The following is a 10,000-nucleotide window of genomic DNA, read 5'->3' as shown; positions in this document are numbered from 1 at the left end:
CGTCTCTGGGGAAGCCATGGCGGGGTCAGAAGTGAAATATGTCTGAGATCCTAAGCCCTTCTCTTCAGCGTACACACCTGCTTTACTATCTGCACTGATTCCCCTCCTACGATCGGCTCTCCGTTTTGATCCTTGTCTCTTTTTTGAAACCCTCCTTGTCTTACTCCCTCCTCTCCCTTCTCTACCCTCTTTCCCCTTCTCTTACCCTCTCTCCCCTTCTCTTACCCTCTTCCCCTTCTCTTACCTCTCTCACCCTTCTCTTACCCTCTCTCCCCTTCTCTTACCCTCTTTCCCCCTTCTCTTACCCTCTCTCCCCTTCTCTTACCCTCTCTCCCCTTCTCTTACCCTCTTTCCCTTCTCTTACCCTCTCTCCCCTTCTCTTACCCTCTTTCCCCTTCTCTTACCCTCTCTCCCCTTCTCTACCCTCTTCCCCTTCTCTTACCCTCTCTCCCCTTCTCTTACCCTCTCTCCCCTTCTTCTTACCCTCTCTCCCCTTCTCGTACCCTCTCTCCCCCTTCTCTTACCCTCTCTGTTTCTCTGCCCCCCACACACACCCCCCTGTTTCCTGTACTCAGGGGCTTGCCAGACGGTCATAATTAACGAGAAAAACGATAGTCCCTATGGTCCTCTGGCTCTCTGCTATGCTTCTTGTCACTGCCTGAATGTGTGTGTGTGTGTGTGTGTGTGTGTGTGTGTGTGTGTGTGTGTGTGTGTGTGTGTGTGTGTGTGTGCATATATATGAGTAAATGCACTTCTGTGTGTGAGTGCACAGTTAAGTATCAGGGTGTACATATGCATGCATGGACCTCTGTGTATGTGTATGTAAATTTACTTCTCCACATGTGTATATGCAGGAGCATGTGTGTGTGTGTGTGTGTGTGTGTGTGTGTGTGTGTTGCGTCTGTCGTGAATGTGTGTGTGTGCGTGTGCGTGTGTGTGAATATGTGTGTGTGTGTGTGTGTGTGTGTGTGTGTGTGTGTGTGCGTGTGGTGTGAATATGTGTGTGTGTGTGTGTGTGTGTGTGTGATCTACCTATAATCTTGGCCTAGACTCTCATTTTCCTCAATACTTCTTTATGTCCGTTGTCAGCAGTGGACCATGATCTCACCGGCTACAAATAACACTCTCACACAAAATGGCTCCTCACAGAGCCTCCCAACCTGGGAGCAATAGCCTCACACGCGGAGCAAAATGACCTCCTTGACAAAATACTTAATCTACCAGCATGGACCGCTGGCGTGTGCAGCTCTGTGTTTTGCTTTGGTAAATGCTTTTGACAAATGTGTTTATTAAGCGTGAGTGTAGGTTGGAGGTAATATCTGACTGTGTGCGCATGTGTTCATTGTTAATCCTCTTTTGTTAGTGCTGACATAGTACAGATCAGTGCTGGGATGAGTGTGGTGTGTTGTGGGTGAGTGTATCCACTGTGACATGCCATCTTAATGGCATCTCGTCACGACCTCCCCAGGCACCAGATCGCCTATGGAAAGACTGGCCTGCCATTTCAGACATGCAGCATGGATAAGAGACACTCTGATCTCTATCTGCCTCTCATAGTCAAAGGCTGCCTACTCTCAGACCCACACAGACCCGCTATCATAAATAAACAAAGGCATAGTAGTTATGTTTCATGCACTCTTTCTCTCTCTCTCATTCAAAGTTTCAAGTTTCAAAGTTTATTTGTATCGCGCTTTTCACAACACATGTTGTCACAAGCGCTTTACAGATTTAAAAGGTTTAACAATACTATGGTCCAGATCCCTAATGAGCAAGCCCAAGGCGACAGTGGCGAGGAAAACTCCCTAGATGGTGGGGAATCTACGTATGTCTCTTTCTCTCTCCCAATCACACACACACACAAATTACCTTATTTATGTAGAATTTGTAGGAGAGAAAAATACAGAGATAGAAACAGAGATCAGAAAATGCCTGCAAAAATGCTTGAAAAACATTTGTCAGAAGAACATGACTTATTACCTTGTTCTGGCTCTCTCTCCTGCACAGCTTCCATTACTTGTGGGGTCCCACAGGGATTAGTACACAGACCAATATTGTTTTCTCTCTACCCTCTTCCACTTGGCAAAGTCAGGCCCTAACCATAATATCTCTGTCTGCTGTACTTGATACAGGGATGGAGTTTTTCCAAAGGGACAAAGGGGAAGACTGCATTGGATCATGCACCTTAACACACACACAGAGGGAGAGAGAGAGAGAGAGAGAGAGAGAGAGATGTGAGCTGAGCACATAACAAATCCAGTACAGGCTTTTTAAAATTTTATATGCACACTATGAAACTATAAGACAAGGTCAATGAAGGTCACACCCTACATTATTCAACAGAATATTGGAACAGAACAAAATTTTCCACAGTACAAAACACCTAAACCTTATATGCCAACCTGGTCATAGCTCAAATGCCAAGAGTCCATTAAGCAGCAGCAGCCGGGCCTATCGGTTTCCCTTCCACTCGGGCTGTGTGTGTGTGTGTGTGTGTGTGTGTGTGTGATGAGAGAGAGACAGACAGAGAGAGAGGGGGAGAGAGAGAGGGGGAGACAGAGCGGTGTGTATTGTGGTGTAAATTATTGTGTTGTGCTCCAGTAGCTGCTCTTCCGGAAGGTTCCGCTGCAGCACACTGGCCTGTTTATTTTTCTTCAAGACAAACGAGTTCTTATCAAATAAGCAGACATTGCTGGCTAACTCACTGTCCAGCAAGAACTACTCACCACCCCCCCCCACACACACACTCTTACTGCCTTACCACAGTATCACACACACCCTTAATACCTTAGTATACCACATCCAAAAAAACAGACTGCCCAGTGTGTAGAGTTATACACACACTCTTACCCATATCACGTTCCACTACTGAATAGCATGACTCTAATTAAACAACACCAGAGAGCAGTTTCACATGCAAGAGTTCATCAAACTCTTACCAGAAAAGCACACACACACACACACACACACACACACACACCACACACACACACGCACCAGATGCGCTTCGTGTAGCTGTAGTAACCATCTTAGCAATAACAGGGGAGATAAGACCACCATCTCACAGCCTATCAGGGGCCCGGGCCAGGGCTTCATATACAGGCCTCAGAGTTAAGTGCTCTGCTTTCTTAAATCCCCTCGCTACTACCCTCCCTCTCTCTCTTCCTCTGCCATCTCTCTGCATCCTTCTCTCTTCCTCTCTCTTCCTCCCTCCTTCCCTGCATCTCTCCTTCACCTCTTTCCATTCTCTATCCAGCTCTCTTTTCTTCTCCCTCCTTCCTTTGATAAAAGCCTTAATCAGAAACACCTGGCACACAAAATTCACTCCCTACAGCTCCATAACACACACACACACACACACACACACACCACACACACACACAACACCACACACACACACACCACACACACACACACACACACACACACACTCAAAGTCAGATATGTGTGTGCGCAAGTGAGAGTGACCGTGTCCAAGTGTAAAAATGTGTGGTTGTATAACTTTTGTGTGTGCATGTGTGTGTGTGTGTGTGTGTGTGTGTGTGTGTTGTGTATGAGAGAAAGAAATATAGCAAGTTTGTTCACAGACAGAGAGTGTGTGTTTGTGTGTGTGTGAGAGAGAAAGAAATAGAGCGAGTTTGTTCATAAACAGTGTGTGGTGTGTGTGTGTGTGTGTGTGTGTATGCACATGACCATATCTGCATTACAGTAAGAGCCTTTTGCATCATAATCCATCTGGATGTTCAAAGGTTTAAAGATATTCAGAATATCTATCTGAAGCTGGTGCAAACATGTGTATAACAGGTGATCTGGATGTCAGAACATGTGTGTGTGTGTGTGTGTGTGTGTGTGCGCGCGCGGTGCGTGTGTGTACACAATAAGCTGTGAGAACAAATAAACGTATAAGAGTCAGGAGTCACGTGTCTTTATTATCAGAGAAAAGATAAACTGTTGTTTTTTTCATGTTTGATTCATTGCCCTCTCCACTTCAGGACCCACCGCGGCCCCCCCAACACGCCCCCCCAACACAGTCCCACATGGCTCCAATAAGCAAGCTATTTTTAGCACTTTAGGATTTCAGTAGGAATTTCAAAAAGCTTGTATGCTGTGCTCACCCTGATGGGCTGGTTTGGTGTGGAAGGGCCGTGCATCCACAAAACAAAGCAGCAGTTTTATGAGCTAACACTGTTTAAGCAAACGCCACCCTCTCCCAACCCTGTGAGCCAGTGTGTGTGTGTGTGTGTGTGTGTGTTGGGAGTTTTCCAGCTGCTGTAAGATGCCCGTCCCATGGTGTGTGCTGGTAACACTGTGACAGCTGAGCCCCCACCGTGGCGTAGCGTGGAGTACCACGGTAGTACCACAGAGTACCACGGAGATCCAGCCACTCGAACCAAAAGGAAAGAAACCCACAAAAATAATGTGCGGTCTGGAGAGCTAAATGAGACCACACACATGCACAGTAACACACATCTTCTTAATTAACACGAGCGCATGCACACTAATGTCTGTCTCCCTCATTTATACCACACACACACACACACACGCACACATTCACACACACACACACCACACACACACACACACACACACACACACACACACACACACACACACACACACACACACACACACACACACTCATTAATCTGGGCAGACTCAGGAAACCACTCGACTGAGCTCACTAGAGGCCCACAATTGGGGGGGTGGGGGCAGTGGGGATCAAAGCTCTGAGGACAGCAGCAGACTCTCTCAAAAGAAACAGCTCAAGAAGGACGAGAAGAGAAAAGAACGTTTGGAGAAGGAAGAAAAGAGAAAGGAAAACTTTCCTCTGCTCTCCAACTTCAAGCACACAGGAAGGGGGGGAGGTCTAAGGCTGCCCAGCCCTCACGGACCAACTGTGTGTGTGTGTGTGTGTGTGTGGGGGGGGGCATGTACGTGCGTGAATGTAAAGAACAGGAGTGAACATGTGTGTTCTTGAATAATTATCTGATAGTCATGAATTCACCTCCCGGCATTCCAAGTTAAGTCACTCTATTAGACTAGTTAATGACTTCAGGTTTGAAAAATTTCCATCCAAAGGTGCCAAAGGGAAAAAAGTACAAATTTTACTGTAGAACTACACTCCCTCTCTCTTGGTCTTCCCAACTGTTTTTTCTCTCTCCCTCCTCTTCCTCTCTCTCTCTCTCTCTCTCTCTCTCTCCCCACAACACACACACACACACACACACACACACACACACACACACCACACACACACACACACACACACACACACACACACACACACACATTCCCATTCCCACTCCCCCTCTGAGCTCTTCAGGGAGGGTCGACAGTCCTTAAGAAAATATTCCCCAAAGCTCTAATTAGAAAACGATGGTGCTCGTTAATAGCCAAGAACCCTCCTCCCTGAACCCCCCCTCTCTGAACCCCCCCTCTCTGAACCCTCTGCTTCCAAAAACACGAAACAAAAACACCCAGAAAATCCCATGGAGGAAAGGGCCTGGTGCTCCAATGGTTGGACCTGGGTTAGAGCCCTATTTACCTACCGCAGAACTGAGTTCAGTGTCCTACCCTCTCTCTCTCTCTCTCTCTCTCTCTCTCTCTCTCTCTCCTCTCTCTCTCTCACTCCTCTCCCCCTCTCTCTCCCAGGTTTCAGGGTGTGCACCCTCTCTACCCCCTCAAACCCTGCTGGTGCTATAGAACCCCCGACAACCCCCCCCCCCCCCCCCCCCCCCCACCTCCCACCCCCAATTTCAGGAGTCGCATGTGTTACTGCTTAAGAGACCCAGGCCTGCAGATGAAACCCAATCTCTCTTCCAGAGCCGCTCTCTCTACACTTTCTCCAGACTTCATAAAAAAAGCCATCCAAAAAGCTGCTGTTCTCCATCCTGCCTCACTTTCCACCTCTCTCCTCCTCTCACCCACTCCTCTCTCTCTCTCTCTCTGTCTGAGAGCTCTGATGAGGTTGCAAAGGGAACGCAGGAGGACGTTGAGGAGATTCTTGTGGCTTTGTTTAATTTTCTGGCGTGTGTCCCTGGAGCCGCTGGAGGAGACGGTCGCCTCTCTCTCTCTATCCCGGCCCTCAGCTTGTACAGGATACACAAGGTGACCTCTGCGAGACTGTGCCTCAGGTCACTGTGTGCGTCAGGTCACTGTGTGCCTCAGGTCACCAGCCTAGGCATGTGTGAGGTGACTTACCTCAGTGAGGCCACGCCTCTGACCTCTGGCCTCGTCACCTGTGAGGTGATTTACCTCGCTGAGGTCGTGCCTCTGTCACCGGCCTCGGTGTTTGTGTGAGGTGACTTACCTCAGTGAGGTCACGCCTCTGATCACTGGCTCCTCACCTCTCCTCTCCTCCTCTCCTGAGAGACTTCCTCCTCGTGTTTCGAGCCTCATGACCCAACCAAACATTACTTCACCACACAGGCTCTCATTAAATGTATATATAGTCGAACATCAGAGCTGTAGGGAGCCCGTTTCGTCTTTCACACACACCAGCCTCGAGTGCTCTGGCGTGAGGCAGACGCTGCCTCTGTTTCTCCATCAGGAGACGGCGCAGCTGTTCACGAGCCAGTGCAGCCTCAGAGAGCGTGGGTGGATGAAACTGTGCCCGGTCTCTGAGCCAACATGGCTGGAATACGCACATACATAAGCGCCACAAAATGTAAAACATTAGGAGCTGCCTCCTTGGTTAATAGGACCAAGCTCGTATGTCCATATTAAGAATCAACTCAAATAAACATACGTGTAAACTCAGTATTAATAATATATGGATGTCAAAGTAACAATTAACAGAAGCTACAGTGTACTGTACCTATTTCACATAAACCAGAGAGGCCTCACAGTGAATAGGACTAACAAAACGTCATAAAATCAAACCTATTCTGACCCAAAATGGCTGCCGTGGCGCTCTGTTTCTGTTGATATATTGTTCTTTTATCCACTTTCTCTCTCTTAAATGCCTGCTGAAAGCTCATTAGAATGTATCATTAGGCTAATAGCAGTGTTACTGTCTTTGCAGCTCCATATGAGAAAGGACGTTTTTGTAGCATGAGAAAGAGTGAGAGAAAAAAGAAAAGAGAGGGGGGGGGGACAAGAGCGTCTTTCCAGATGTGCTTTTTACAACCCTGGTAAAGCCACTTTGGTTGGAGTTGTGAGGAGGGGTGGAGCAAGGTGGGGGTCGCGGGACTGTGTGTGCATTAATGTGGGAGGGGGACTTAAATGACTTTTCCTGGCCTGAGAAACCCCACTTTAATGGCTCAGGTGCAGCATGCAGTGTGTGGAACAATAACGAAGTTAAAGAGGGCCTCAGTGTGTGTGTGTGCGTGTGCAACAACCTGGCACCAGTTCAGGCAGTTCAGACATCTAGTGAAGGTGGAACCACACGTGTGCAGATGTGTGGGTACCTGTGGCTTAGGTGCCGTTGGTGAGTGATCCAGAAAGATCTTGCAAACGACTTGAAAAGCTCACATCATCCTGAAGATCTCTACATAGAGAGGCGTGAGTGTGTGAGAATTTGTGGGGCGTGTGTGCGGGAGAGCTGTGAATATGTGCGTGGTGCCCTCGTGGTGTCTGTAAGGTGTTATTCGCTTCATGGTGGCGAGCGAGCGCATATGGGAGTCGGCGTGCGCTTGAGTGTGCACGAGGCTGCGTCTCGTTAGTCACGATCGTTAAAGCACGCCTGTTTTACGGTTTCGTTGGCACCGTCTTCAAAGCTCGGACAAAGCCTCTCATCTCCCTCTCACCTGCTCCGCCATGGCCCTGAGGAAGAGGAGTAAGAGGAAGAAACGACCCAACACCCCCCCACCCCATACCCCCAAATACCCTCCACACGTGTGCCCTCATCTCTCACACACCTTAACCCAGTATTTGATGGGTTGGTGTGTGTGTGTGTGTGTGTGTGTGTGTGTGTAAGACCCCGTGCACTCAAAACTCACCAACTTTACGCCATACCTGGGAGACAAGCTTTGGACCTGAATGAAACCAGATGTGCCCTGAGTGAGCGCATGTGTGTGTGCGTGTGTGTGTGTGTGTGTGTGTCAGGGATTGGATTGTCGGGCCCGAGCTTGTCGGTGTGATGGGGCCAACGTGACCCCTGATGACCCTGCAGCCTAGAGCCCTGCAGGCAGGAAGGGTCTGCAATTGGCTTCAGCTGTGACCCGCCTCCCTGGTATTCATCAAGACAAACTGTTTTTAAACACCACACAGCTTTCTCCTTCAGAAACAGCACCCTGCAGTGGAGGAGTCATGGAGGGGAGGATAGAGAGGGCAAAAGAGAAGGAGAGAGAAGGAAAGAAAGAATGGAATGGAAGGAATGAGAAGGAATGAGAAAGGGATGAGGACCTAAATGAGACCTAAAAGAGAGAGGGCCAAAGGAGCACTGGAATGAAGAAAAGAACTTGATGCGATGTAGGGGCGGGGTCATCTGAGGAGGGGCGGGGTTAAGTTAAAGGTGACAAGGCAGGTGAGATGAAAGAACGGATTGATTAAGGCCCAGCCGAGCTTCTTCTGCATGGCGCAAGACCTGACCTTCATTCACCAGGGCCAAGTTGGCGTGAATCCAGGAGCTGTGATTTCAGCCGCCGAAGCCGTGCTCCACACCCCCACCCCCCCCCCTTGGCGTGCCTCACGTCTTCCCGGCGGTGCTGGGCCCGGCCCGCTCATCTGCGTCAGCAGCCCCAGGTCTTCACCGTCACACTAAGCTCTCCCTTTCAGACGCTGTCTCTTTCTTTTTTGAAGTGGTGTCCTTCCCTTCCTCCCTTTCTCTGCTCCACAACACTTTCTCTGCTCCCCAAACACTTTCTCTGCTCCCAACACTTTTCTGCTCCCCCAACACTTTCTCTGCTCCCCAACACTTTCTCTGCTCCACAACACTTTCTCTGCTCCCCAACACTTTCTCTGCTCACAACTTTTCTCTGCTCCACAACACTTTCTCTGCTCCACAACACTTTCTCTGCTCCACAACACTTTCTCTGCTCCACAACACTTTCTCTGCTCCACAACACTTTCTCTGCTCCCACAACACTTTCTCTGCTCCCCAACACTTTTCCTCTGCTCCACAACACTTTCTCTGCTCCCCAACACTTTCTCTGCTCCACAACACTTTCTCTTGCTCCACAACACTTTCTCTGCTCCACAACACTTTCTCTGCTCCACAACACTTTCTCTGCTCCACAACACTTTCTCTGCTCCCCAACACTTTCTCTGCTCCCCAACACTTTCTCTGCTCCCCCAACACTTTCTCTGCTCCACAACACTTTCTCTGCTCCCCAACACTTTCTCTGCTCCACAACACTTTCTCTGCTCCACAACACACTTTCTCTGCTCCCCAACACTTTCTCTGCTCCTTAACACTTTCTCTGCTCCACAACACTTTCTCTCTGCTCCTACAACACTTTCTCTGCTCCCCAACACTTTCTCTGCTCCACAACACTTTCTCTGCTCCCCAACACTTTCACTGCTCCACAACACTTTCTCTGCTCCACAACACTTTCTCTGCTCCCCAACACTTTCACTGCTCCACAACACTTTCTCTGCTCCCCAACACTTTCTCTGCTCCACAACACTTTCTCTGCCTGTATTCAGGATGAGAGGCAGTGTTCCCCCTCTGAGTTTGGGACCAACACTTTCTCTGCCTGTATTCAGGATGAGAGGCAGTTCCCCTCTGAGTTTGGGACCATGATGATGTGTGAGAGGGATTGGGGTTTTTTTGGCATTTGTGTGTGTGTGTGTGTGTGTGTGTGTGTGTGTGTGTGTGTGTGTGTGTGTGTGTGTGTGTGTGTGTGTGTGTGTTTGTAAGTGCCAGGGTTTTGAGAGTGGAAAGGCCTGCTGGGTCAGATTAATACAGCGCAGCCAGAGGGGGACTAACCCCTTTCACAACTGACTGATATCCGTCCCAAATTGATTTATGGAAATGGCCCTTAATCAATTATGTGTGGAGAGAGAGGGAAGAGAGGGAGGGGGGGAGGGGGGGAGGAGGGAGGGGGGGAAGAAAAATGAG

Source organism: Brachyhypopomus gauderio, chromosome 7 (genome assembly GCF_052324685.1).
Source record: "Brachyhypopomus gauderio isolate BG-103 chromosome 7, BGAUD_0.2, whole genome shotgun sequence".
In the NCBI taxonomy this organism is placed as follows: domain Eukaryota; kingdom Metazoa; phylum Chordata; class Actinopteri; order Gymnotiformes; family Hypopomidae; genus Brachyhypopomus; species Brachyhypopomus gauderio.
The sequence above is the reverse complement of the archived record's forward strand: the minus strand, read 5'-3'. Positions refer to the sequence as shown.